This window comes from Microcaecilia unicolor, chromosome 5, assembly GCF_901765095.1.
Source record: "Microcaecilia unicolor chromosome 5, aMicUni1.1, whole genome shotgun sequence".
In the NCBI taxonomy this organism is placed as follows: Eukaryota; Metazoa; Chordata; class Amphibia; order Gymnophiona; family Siphonopidae; genus Microcaecilia; species Microcaecilia unicolor.
Genome location: NC_044035.1, coordinates 223,798,262 through 223,811,103, shown reverse-complemented (window position 1 = coordinate 223,811,103; position 12,842 = coordinate 223,798,262). Strand labels below are relative to the sequence as shown.

Here is a 12,842-nt window from a genome sequence, read left to right as displayed (position 1 = left end):
TGAAAGTCAACCATATGAGAAAGGGGAGTGAGGAAAGTGAATTTACAAAAAGAGATCAAGGCAGAGAGCAACTGCAGCTGAATGCTGAACGCACACCTGCACCGAAGGAGGAGGAGGGCGCAGAGTTTAGGGCAGAAATCAAAACATTGTTCTGCAAGCTGAAGTGGGATCTTGTGGACATTACTACTACTACTACTAGACATTAAAGTGGAGATTATGGAGCAGATCACAGTAATGTGCAGTGATATCATAGAAGTTGGGAAGTGAGTAGAGGACTTGGAGACAATGCTGGAGAAGCATGGGGAGAGCATGGTAGGCCTCAAGAAGAAGTTGGGGAAGCTGAAGAAGCAGCGAACAGAATGGGCTGACTACCTAGAGGACCTGGAAAACAGACTGTGGTGGCAATACAGCGAATGCTACATACCTGTAGAAGGTATTCTCCGAGGACAGCAGGCTGATTGTTCTCACTGATGGGGTGACGTCAACGGCAGCCCCTCCAATCGGAAACTTCTCTAGCAAAGTCCTTTGCTAGTCCTCGCGCGCCCACGCGCACCGCGCATGCGCGGCCGTCTTCCCGCCCGAAACCGGCTCGAGCCGGCCAGTCCAGTATGTAGCAAGACAATACACTTCAAGGGAAGACACAACTCCAACGGGGAGGCGGGCGGGTTTGTGAGAACAATCAGCCTGCTGTCCTCGGAGAATACCTTCTACAGGTATGTAGCATTCGCTTTCTCCGAGGACAAGCAGGCTGCTTGTTCTCACTGATGGGGTATCCCTAGCCCCCAGGCTCACTCAAAACAACAACCATGGTCAATTGGGCCTCGCAACGGCGAGGACATAACTGAGATTGACCTAAAAATTTACCAACTAACTGAGAGTGCAGCCTGGAACAGAACAAACAGGGCCCTCGGGGGGTGGAGTTGGATCCTAAAGCCCAAACAGGTTCTGAAGAACTGACTGCCCGAACCGACTATCGCGTCGGGTATCCTGCTGCAGGCAGTAATGAGATGTGAATGTGTGGACAGATGACCACGTCGCAGCTTTGCAAATTTCTTCAATAGAGGCTGACTTCAAGTGGGCTACCGACGCTGCCATGGCTCTAACATTATGAGCCGTGACATGACCCTCAAGAGCCAGCCCCGCCTGGGCGTAAGTGAAGGAAATGCAATCTGCTAGCCAATTGGATATGCTGCGTTTCCCTACAGCCACTCCCCTCCTATTGGGATCAAAAGAAACAAACAATTGGGCGGACTGTCTGTTGGGCTGTGTCCGCTCCAGATAGAAGGCCAATGCTCTCTTGCAGTCCAATGTGTGCAGCTGACGTTCAGCAGGGCAGGAATGAGGACGGGGAAAGAATGTTGGCAAGACAATCGACTGGTTCAGATGGAACTCCGACACGACCTTTGGCAAGAACTTAGGGTGAGTGCGGAGGACTACTCTGTTATGATGAAATTTGGTGTAAGGGGCCTGGGCTACCAGGGCCTGAAGCTCACTGACTCTACGAGCTGAAGTAACTGCCACCAAGAAAATGACCTTCCAGGTTAAGTACTTCAGATGGCAGGAATTCAGTGGCTCAAAAGGAGGTTTCATCAGCTGGGTGAGAACGACATTGAGATCCCATGACACTGTAGGAGGCTTGACAGGGGGCTTTGACAAAAGCAAACCTCTCATGAAGCGAACAACTAAAGGCTGTCCTGAGATCGGCTTACCTTCCACATGGTAATGGTATGCACTGATTGCGCTAAGGTGAACTCTTACAGAGTTGGTCTTGAGACCAGACTCAGACAAGTGCAGAAGGTATTCAAGCAGGGTCTGTGTAGGACAAGAGCGAGGAGCTAGGGCCTTGCTGTCACACCAGACGGCAAACCTCCTCCACAGAAAGAAGTAACTCCTCTTAGTGGAATCTTTCCTGGAAGCAAGCAAGATGCGGGAGACACCCTCTGACAGACCCAAAGAGGCAAAGTCTACGCTCTCAACATCCAGGCCGTGAGAGCCAGGGACCGGAGGCTGGGATGCAGAAGAGCCCCTTCGTCCTGCGTGATGAGGGTCGGAAAACACTCCAATCTCCACGGTTCTTCGGAGGATAACTCCAGAAGAAGAGGGAACCAGATCTGACGCGGCCAAAAAGGCGCAATCAGAATCATGGTGCCTCGGTCTTGCTTGAGTTTCAACAAAGTCTTCCCCACCAGAGGTATGGGAGGATAAGCATACAGCAGACCTTCCCCCCAATCCAGGAGGAAGGCATCCGATGCCAGTCTGCCGGGGGCCTGAAGTCTGGAACAGAACTGAGGGACTTTGTGATTCGCTCGAGATGCGAAGAGATCCACCAAGGGGGTGCCCCACGCTTGGAAGATCTGGCGCACCACTCGGGAGTTGAGCGACCACTCGTGAGGTTGCATGATCCTGCTCAATCTGTCGGCCAGACTGTTGTTTACGCCTGCCAGATATGTGGCTTGGAGCACCATGCCGAGACGGCGAGCCGAGCCACATGCTGACGGCTTCCTGACACAGGGGGCGAGATCCGGTGCCCCCCCGCTTGTTGATGTAATACATGGCAACCTGGTTGTCTGTCTGAATTTGGATAATTTGGTGGGACAGCCGATCTCTGAAAGCCTTCAGAGAGTTCCAGATCGATCGCAACTCCAGGAGATTGATCTGTAGACCGCGTTCCTGGAGGGACCAGCTTCCTTGGGTGTGAAGCCCATCGACATGAGCTCCCCACCCCAGGAGAGACGCATCCGTAGTCAGCACTTTTTGCGGCTGAGGAATTTGGAAAGGACGTCCCAGTGTCAGATTGGACCAAATCGTCCACCAATACAGGGATTCGAGAAAACTCGTGGACAGGTGGATCACGTCTTCTAGATCCCCAGCAGCTTGAAACCACTGGGAAGCTAGGGTCCATTGAGCAGATCTCATGTGAAGGCGGGCCATGGGAGTCACATGAACTGTGGAGGCCATGTGGCCCAGCAATCTCAACATCTGCCGAGCTGTGATCTGCTGGGACGCTCGCACCCGCGAGACGAGGGACAACAAGTTGTTGGCTCTCGACTCTGGGAGATAGGCGCGAGCAGTCCGAGAATCCAGCAGAGCTCCTATGAATTCGAGTCTCTGCACTGGGAGAAGATGGGACTTTGGGTAATTTATTACAAACCCCAGTAACTCCAGGAGGCGAATAGTCATCTGCATGGACTGCAGGGCTCCTGCCTCGGACGTGTTCTTCACCAGCCAATCGTCGAGATACGGGAACACGTGCACCCCCAGCCTGCAAAGTGCCGCTGCTACTACAGCCAGGCACTTTGTGAACACCCTGGGCGCAGAGGCGAGCCCAAAGGGTAGCACACAGTACTGGAAGTGACGTGTGCCCAGCTGAAATCGCAGATACTGTCTGTGAGCTGGCAGTATCGGGATGTGTGTGTAGGCATCCTTCAAGTCCAGAGAGCATAGCCAATCGTTTTCCTGAATCATGGGAAGAAGGGTGCCCAGGGAAAGCATCCTGAACTTTTCTTTTACGAGATATTTGTTCAGGGCCCTTAGGTCTAGGATGGGACGCATCCCCCCTGTTTTCTTTTCCACAAGGAAGTACCTGGAATAGAATCCCAGCCCTTCTTGCCCGGATGGCACGGGCTCGACCGCATTGGCGCTGAGAAGGGCGGAGAGTTCCTCTGCAAGTACCTGCTTGTGCTGGAAGCTGTAAGATTGAGCTCCCGGTGGACAATTTGGAGGTTTTGAGGCCAAATTGAGGGTGTATCCTTGCCGGACTATTTGCAGAACCCACTGATCGGAGGTTATGAGAGGCCACCTTTGGTGAAAAGCTTTCAACCTCCCCCCAACCGGCAGGTCGCCCGGCACTGATACTTGGATGTCGGCTATGCTCTGCTGGAACCAGTCAAAAGCTCGCCCCTTGCTTTTGCTGGGGAGCCGCGGGGCCTTGCTGAGGCGCACGCTGCTGACGAGAGCGAGCGCGCTGGGGCTTAGCCTGGGCTGCAGGCTGTCGAGAAGGGGGATTGTACCTACGCTTGCCAGAAGAGTAGGGAACAGTCCTCCTTCCCCAAAAAAATCTTCTACCTGTAGAGGTAGAGGCTGAAGGCTGCCGGCGGGAGAACTTGTCGAATGCGGTGTCCCGCTGGTGGAGATGCTCTACCACCTGCTCGACCTTCTCTCCAAAAATATTGTCCGCACGGCAAGGCGAGTCCGCAATCCGCTGCTGGAGTCTATTCTCCAGGTCGGAGGCACGCAGCCATGAGAGCCTGCGCATCACCACACCTTGAGCAGCGGCCCTGGACGCAACATCAAAGGTGTCATACACCCCTCTGGCCAGGAATTTTCTGCACGCCTTCAGCTGCCTGACCACCTCCTGAAAAGGCTTGGCTTGCTCAGGGGGAAGAGCATCAACCAAGCCCGCCAACTGCCGCACATTGTTCCGCATGTGTATGCTCGTGTAGAGCTGGTAAGACTGGATTTTGGCCATGAGCATAGAAGAATGGTAGGCCTTCCTCCCAAAGGAGTCTAAGGTTCTAGAGTCTTTGCCCGGGGGCGCCGAAGCATGCTCCCTAGAACTCTTAGCCTTCTTTAGGGCCAAATCCACAACTCCAGAGTCATGAGGCAACTGGGTGCGCATCAGCTCTGGGTCCCCATGGATCCGGTACTGGGACTCGATCTTCTTGGGAATGTGGGGATTACTTAGTGGCTTGGTCCAGTTCGCAAGCAATGTCTTTTTTAGGACATGGTGCAAGGGAACAGTGGACGCTTCCTTAGGTGGAGAAGGATAGTCCAGGAGCTCAAACATTTCAGCCCTGGGCTCGTCCTCCACAACCACCGGGAAGGGGATGGCCGTAGACATCTCCCGGACAAAGGAAGCGAAAGACAGACTCTCAGGAGGAGAAAGCTGTCTTTCAGGAGAGGGAGTGGGATCAGAAGGAAGACCCTCAGACTCCTCGTCAGAGAAATATCTGGGGTCTTCCTCTTCCTCCCACGAGGCCTCACCCTCGGTGTCAGACACAAGTTCACGAACCTGTGTCTGCAACCTCGCCCGGCTCGACTCGGTGGAGCCACGTCCACGATGGGGGCGTCGAGAGGTAGACTCCCTCACCCGCATCGGCGAAGCTCCCTCCGCCGACGTAGTCGGGGAGCCCTCCTGGGAGGTGGCCGCAGTCGGCACCGCACGCGGTACCGACGTCGGGGACCTCACCCCGGGCGATGGGCCAGCCGGCGCCACGCTCGACGGTACCGGAGGCGCAAGCACCGCCGGTACCGGAGAGGTAGGGCGCAACAGCTCTCCCAGAATCTCTGGGAGAACGGCCCGGAGGCTCTCGTTCAGAGCGGCTGCAGAGAAAGGCAAAGAGGTTGATGCAGGCGTCGACGTCAGAACCTGTTCCGGGCGAGGAGGCTGTTCCGGGCTGTCCAGAGTGGAGCGCATCGACACCTCCTGAACAGAGGGTGAGCGGTCCTCTCGGTGCCGATGCCTGCTGGGTGCCGAATCCCTCGGCGACCCAGAGCTCTCGGTGCCGACGCGGGGAGGCGACCGGTGTCGATGCTTCTTCGACTTCTTCCGAAGCATGTCACCGGAGCTCCCCGGCACCGACGAGGAGGACGTAGAATCCAGCCGTCGCTTCCTCGGGGCCGAGGCCCGAAGGAGGTCGGTTCTCGAGGGGGCTGTACCGCAGGAGCCCTCAGGGTAGGAGGAGACCCACCCGAAGGCCTCACCGCCACCAGCAGGGGAATGGACAGCCCTCACCTGCACTCCTGACGATGCACCACCGTCCGACGACATCAGCAGACGAGGTCCCGGTACCACCGACGTCGATGCAGTCGCCCGATACCTTGGCGCCGATGCAGAGGCCCGATGCCTCGATGCACTCGATGCAGTGGCGGCCGAGGAAGATGGTCTGGACGCTGACGACGTCGATGCACTCCAAGATCCCGGTGCCGATGCCGACGAAGAGCCCGAGAACAACACGTTCCACTGGGCTAATCTCGCTACCTGAGTCCGCCTTTGAAGCAGGGAACACAGACTACAGTTCTGAGGGCGGTGCTCGGCCCCCAGACACTGAAGACACGACGAGTGTCGATCAGTGAGCGAGATTATCCGGGCGCACTGGGTGCACTTCTTGAAGCCGCGGGAAGGCTTCGATGTCATGGGCGGAAAAATCACGCCGGCGAAATCAAAATCCGAAATGACGGAAAAAGAGCACCAAAATTTTTAAGGGAGAAAATCTCGACCGAGGCCGAAAAGAGGCCTACCCCGACGACAAAAAGAAAACTTATCGGGGCAAAAAGCTGGAAGTACGGGAAGGGGTTGACACGAAACCCGGGGGGGGGTTTCCGGAGCACTTCCCAACACTTTTGAAAGACTTTTCCGAAGAAAAAAAAACACGTCAAAATAATTTGGACGCGCTGAGGTCGACTTTCCGGGGCTCGACACGGCGAAACACGACCGTACCGAGTGCGGACAAAAGAAAGACTGGCCGGCTCGAGCCGGTTTCGGGCAGGAAGACGGGCCGCGCATGCGCGGTGTGCGCGCGGGCGCGCGAGGACTAGCAAAGGACTTTGCTAGAGAATGTTTCCGATTGGAGGGGCTGCCGTGGACGTCACCCCATCAGTGAGAACAAGCAGCCTGCTTGTCCTCGGAGAACTGTGGCTTTCACAGCTATACTGTAAGTGGTTGAATTTATGGACTGTGGGGTGATAGTGCAAAGAATCTCAGAGATGAAACGACCTGAAATCAAAATAGAAAAAGCCCATAGAGCCCTGGGTCCCTCATGCAATAATAAACCATGAGACACAGTGACCTGGTTCCATGATTTTAAAGGAGAAGCAGCTGCAAAGATAAGATCTTCGAAAGCATTCAAGTGGGAGACCTATGATGTGGAAGTGTTTGTGGACATAGCACAATCAACCCTGAGGAAGACAATAGATACGCAAGATTGAGTGGTAGTACTGAGAGAAGAACAGTGAGAACGGATATGTGAGACTGAGTGGTATTACTGAGAGGACTTTCCCCTTTGGATAGTACTTCAGTGCTGTGGACAAAGCATATTGAGTGTTGAGCACAGAAGAGGCAAATGGAGTTCCTTCAGGAAGCAGGAGTGAAAAGCTTGGATGAGCAGGAGGAGAAGTGTCCCCCCTGCCCCCCAGAAGGAAGGGCATACCGCAAGTAATATTTATTATGGAGGGCAAATAACTCTGTAGTCAATCAGAAGATCCGGTGAGGCACTGACAATGCAGTGGCTGTGAGTAGATGGGCAGCTAAGGAGCCAGACCAGTGAGAGGGGCAATGAGTAGGAAGGTAAGGCCCCCCGAGTGTAGCTGTGACACTGACATTTATGAAGCCTACACTCAGAGGTTGATTGGTGGTTAATGTGTTTATTTTGCTTTATTTAGAGTTTGCTCGCACCTTTTCAGTAGTAGGGTCAAGGTGAGTTACAGGTACACTGGATATTTCCCTGTCCCCTAGAGGGCTCACAATCTAACTTTGTACCTGAGGCAAAGGAGGGTTAAGTGACTTTCCCAAGATCACAACGAACAGCAGTGGGATTTGAACCCCCACCTCTGGATGTCAAGTGCAGTGCTCTAACCAATAGGCCACTCCTCCACATGTTGCTAATTAGAGAGCATGCAAATCTAAGAAGTACTAAGATTGAAACATGAACCAATTTACTAGTAGGCATAGGCGCCGACTCCGTGGGTGCTGTGGGTGCTCGAGCACCCCCAATATTTTGAAACCTGCCCTCCTTGCTTTCCTGCAGCTCAGCCAGCACTTAAAACTGATTTTACCTGAACAGCAGTGAAAGCAAAGCAGGCAGAGCACAGCAGGCTGCTCTCTGAGAGTCCCGCCCTAATTTCCTGTTTACACAAGGGCGGGAGGCTGAGAGAGATAAGGAGAGGACTGCCCTTCAGTCAGGTAAATCAAAGCAATAGATTTTAAACTAACAGGAGGTAGAAAAAAGTTTAATTTGTGTCGTCCTCTTATTTCATGAAAAAAATGTGTCTTTGAAAGTGAGACTAAAGTGTCCTAAGGGCTCATGTTTAGGGTTATTTTTTTTCTTTTCAGTTAATGGCCATGATTTGTCTTAATATTTATAATAAATTTCTCCTGCCTACACCCCCTCAAACAGACTGCAAGCACTGAGTCTTTCCCGATTAAATGGTGCTCTGTTTTATCTCTGGCTGCAGTTACAAATGTTTAAAAAGGTCAAATGTCATTTGAACCTTAAACTGCTGTTACACATAACTGATGAGAAACCAAAAGGAGATTGTGCAATGGCAAGAAAAACATTTTTTGTTCTCTGTTTTAAAATTGTAATTGAAATGCTAAAGAAGAGTTTATGGTTCTTGTAGCCAGAGAATGTAGAAAAATCACTTTGCATTTTGGAAAGAAGTAGCCTGTTCAGAAGTTTGGGCAGATATTAACAAGGATCTGTTAGTGTCTTTGTGCTGCACTTTTAATAGGAGTGGTATGTTAAGCCTTATTCGTTTACTATTGGAACCAGCTGCTCCTGAGCTTTCTGTAGTAGACAGTATACATTGTATTCTGAGCATAATTTGAAGAATGGTGGTTGCACCAGGGAACTATCCATAAATAGTAAAATATGCACAGTGTTTCCTTTGAAATACAATCTCAAATGAGAATAGGATGAAATGTAGAATAAAAAGCATAGAATTTATTGCTCCTCAAAGAGCCTCAGTGCTGCTTTATGTCTTGGAACATGGTATGTGGAAAAAGTGCCCTTTAAAATCAGACAGGGTTCTGTATAAATGTGTGGTATGGTTACTCTTCACCTGTGCCACAACTGCAGTGAACACAGAATGATGGATGCATCTGGTTCTAGATTGTAAGCGCTTTGAGCAGGGACTGTCTTTTTGTGTATGGTGTACAGCGCTGCGTATGCCTTGTAGCACTATAGAAATGATAAGTAGTAGTAGTATGGATGGGAGGGCAGGGGAGAGAGGAGAATTACTGGATATGGATGGGGGGAGAGGGCAGGGGAGAGAGGAGAAAAACTACACATGGATGGAGAAACTAGGCGCTGGATGGAAAGAGGGAAGAGAGGGGGCAGACGCTGGATGGAAAGAGAGAGGGGGCAGATGCTAGATGGAAAGGGGGAAGAAAGGGGGCAGATGGTGGAAGGAAAGGGGGGAGAGAGGAGGTAGACGCTGGATGGAAAGGGGGGAAGTTAAAGATCGAGGAAAGAAGAAACAAGAGACTGGGACCAAAACAATTAGAAACAGTAAACAGCCAGACCACAAAGGTAGGAAAAAATGAATTTTATTTTTAGTTTAGGATAAAGTAGTGTGGTAGCTGTGTTAATAAATACAGAAAATGGAAGTAAGGTGATATCTTTACTGGACTAATTTTAATACATTTTTGACTAATGTTTGGAGACCAAACCCTCCTTTCTTATGTCAGAACAGAATACCATAACAGCAGTATACTGTCCTGACCTGAGGAAAGAGGTTTTGGCCTTTGAAAGCTAATTGAAAAATGTATTTAGTCCACTAAAATGATATCATATTTTCCATTTTTTGTTTTATTTGTATTTGTTAACCTATAATATAGTAATTGAAATATGTCAGTTTTTGAAATTTGCATCTCTTTATATTTGCACAGTACAGGGGGATTGAGGGGTGGGACTGTTCATGGAAGAAGTCCTTGTGCAGGTTGCAGGCAGCCTATAAGTGGCACTGCTACTGCCCAGGTGAAGACTGCAGTAGACAGAATTTTAAGATGGGGGGGGGGGGGGGGGGGGGGGGGGGGGGGGGGGAAGAGACGCATTGCCTGTAAAAAAAGAAAAAAAAACATTTCAGCACCCCCAATCATTTTGAAAAGTTGGCTCCTATGCTAGTAGGGCAGAGATTTTGAAGCAGATAATGCACAGAGATGGGGGTGGGGGATCATCAAAATACTGTGTATGAGGTAAAAGGATTGGTAAGACTGCTTGAATGGGAGAGGCAAGGTGCAAGAGAGCAACAAGTGGTGTGGGGGGTAGTAATTCACTTTCATTTTCAGGGGTAGGCAGACATGCTGTTTGATGTTGGGGGAGGAGAACAAGGGTGAATGTAGTCAAGTGACTGGAGGTAGGATGTGTCAAAGTGATTAGAATAGGGTGATGCTATGGCAAAGCAGAGTTTGAAGTGGGTCCCCTTAATATGAAAGGTCTGAATTCTCCATTCAAGTGGAGAATGGTGTATAAAGAAATGAAGAAACTGAGAGTGGATGTGTGCCTGGTACAGGAAACTGATCTGCTTCAAAAATATAATGGCCTGATACAAAGGGGGAAATCTAGATCTACCTTATTCACCTCCAGCTTCAGATAATGGAATAGAGAAGGGGTCAGGATTATTTTTTCTAAAGAGCTACAGTGGGAGATTGGGAAGGTAGTAAGGGGACAAAAGGTGGGGGTGGGGTGGGGATAGATTCAATGCTGGAAGGGAGGCCTGTTGTAATTATTTATGCCCCAAATAGGCTACAGAGATATGTCTTTGAGAAGCTTGCGGAGCATTTTCAGGAATTAAAATAAGAGAAATTAATAACTGGTGGGGACTTCAATATTACCTTAATTCCAGGGTTAGGCAAATACTAGGCGCTATTCTATACCTTACACTTGGGGGTGAGGTGGGAAGGAGGAGGGATAGGAGCTTTCTTAAAAAGTTTAGGCATGCGTTGGGAGCGGTATATGTATAGTAAATGCTGCATCATCTGGAACGTAAATACAGATTTTTCTCAGCTCCCCATGGTACTTACTCAAGAATTGATTTCTTTTTGATGGCTAAGGAGGTGGTCACCTTGTCAGAGAAGGCAGATATCAAAACCATTATTTGGTTCACCCACGCTCCAGTACAGCTGTGTACATAAGTTCATAAGCATCGCCATGCTGGGTACAGACCAAGGGTCCATCGAGCCCAGCACCCTGTCACCAACAGTGGCCAAAAGAACAAGCAATTTGTCCCGCCCATCCTAGAAATACTGTATTTCCTCGTCCATTCAATAACATTCTATGGCTTTTTCCTCCAGGAAGCCGTCCAACCCTTTTTTGAAGTCCGCTAAGTTAACCACATTAACCACCTTTCCCGGAAAAGACCAAGGGTCCATCGAGCCCAGCATCCTGTCCACGACAGCGGCCAATCCAGGCCAAGGGCACCTGGCAAGCTTCCCAAACGTACAAACATTCTATATATGTTATTCCTGGAATTTTGGATTTTTCCAAGTCCGTTTAGTAGCGGTTTATGGACTTGTCCTTTAGGAATCCGTCCAACCCCTTTTTAAACTCTGCTAAGCTAACCGCCTTCACCACTTTCTCCGGCAGCGAATTCCAGAGTTTAACTACACGTTGAGTGAAGAAACATTTCATCCAATTCGTTTTAAATTTACTGCAGCTTCATCGCATGCCCCCTTGTTCTAGTATTTTTGGAAAGCGTAAACAGATGCTCCACATCGACCCGTTCCATTCCAGTCATTATCTTATACACCTCTATCATATCTCCCCTCAGCCGCCTTTTCTCCAAGCTGAACAGCCCCAGCCTTTTCAGCCTATCCTGATAGAAAAGCCGTCCCATCCCCTGTATCATCTTTGTCGCCCTTCTCTGCACCTTTTCCAATTCCACTTTGTCTTTCTTGAGGTGCGGCGACCAGCTATGGGGAGCTTTTTTGAGGTGTACAGCTATGGGGAGAAAGGATTTAAGCAATATGCACCGGAGGATCAACAATACCCTGCTATAAGAAGAAAAGATGCAAGCACAAATGTAGGAAAAAATGAAGGAATATTTTGAATTTGATGTTAAGGACGTCGCTGCTCTACAAATCTCTTCAGGAGCCACTGTCTGGGCCTCTGCCCAGCACATGGCCTGAGCCCGAGTGGAGTGAGCCTTCAGGCCCTGAGGCACCAAGCAATTTATGCAATGTAGGTGGTCTTAATAGCTGTCTTGATCCACTTGGCAATGGAGGCCTTGGAGACCACCTGGCCCGGCAGGCAAAAATCATTTATCTCCTTCAGGTACCAGAGCAGCATCCTCTGGACACCCAGTTTGTAGAAACTCCGATCCCTCCTCCACAAAGGAGGGCAAACAAACTTCCTGACTGGAATGGAGAAATCAACTTAGACAGAAAGGCAGGGATTTGCGAACAGAAACTGAATCCTTCCCAACGGAGAGATATGGGTCTCAACAAGATAGAGCTTGCAGCTCAGAAACTCTTTGAGCTGAAGTGATGTTGACCAGAAAAGCTTTAAGGGAGGCCGAGCACAGAGGCTCAAATGGAGCCTCGGCAAGCACTCAGAGAACCAGATTAAGGTTCCATACTGGAAAGGAGGCACGCGCAAATACACCACAGCTCTCAGTAAACGAGTCATCTCTCCATGCAAGGCCAGGCAAAACGCCCGTGTTCCCAGACAAATGATGGATCAAGCCGCTTCCTGCAGGGTCTAGGTTCCCTTATATGGCCCAGGCAATAAACTCCTCAGCAGAGGAGACTCACATCCATGGCAAGAAGCACCCACTATGGAGAATCCAGCAGCACCTCCCTCAGGCGGTGTACTGAGGTGTCCCACCAGAACAGACTGATTCTCACCTTGGGCGAAAGAGACAGAGGACGGTGGAAGTCCTAAAAGTCTGGAGCCCACTGGGTCAACAAGGCCCACTGCAGGGGCTGCATGTGAGCCCTTGCCCAGGGCACCTCCTCCAGCGCTGCTGCCAGGTTGCCCAAGAATGCAAGTAGTCCCATACTGTGGGAATTGAAAGCTTGCACAATCTGTGATCAAAGCTTTTCCGTCCAGTCCTCTAGGAAGAACACCATCCCCCAGGCAGTGTCAAAGTGAATTCTCAGGTACTCCAGGACCTGAAAGGGAACC

At 50.5% G+C, this 12,842-nt stretch overlaps 1 protein-coding gene across 3 annotated transcripts in view; it reads right to left on the bottom strand.

Moving 5' to 3' along the window:
* Positions 1 to 12,842, bottom strand: part of PRDM15 (PR/SET domain 15) — a 391,258-nt gene that overhangs the window by 281,925 nt on the left and 96,491 nt on the right. The window lies entirely within an intron of this gene.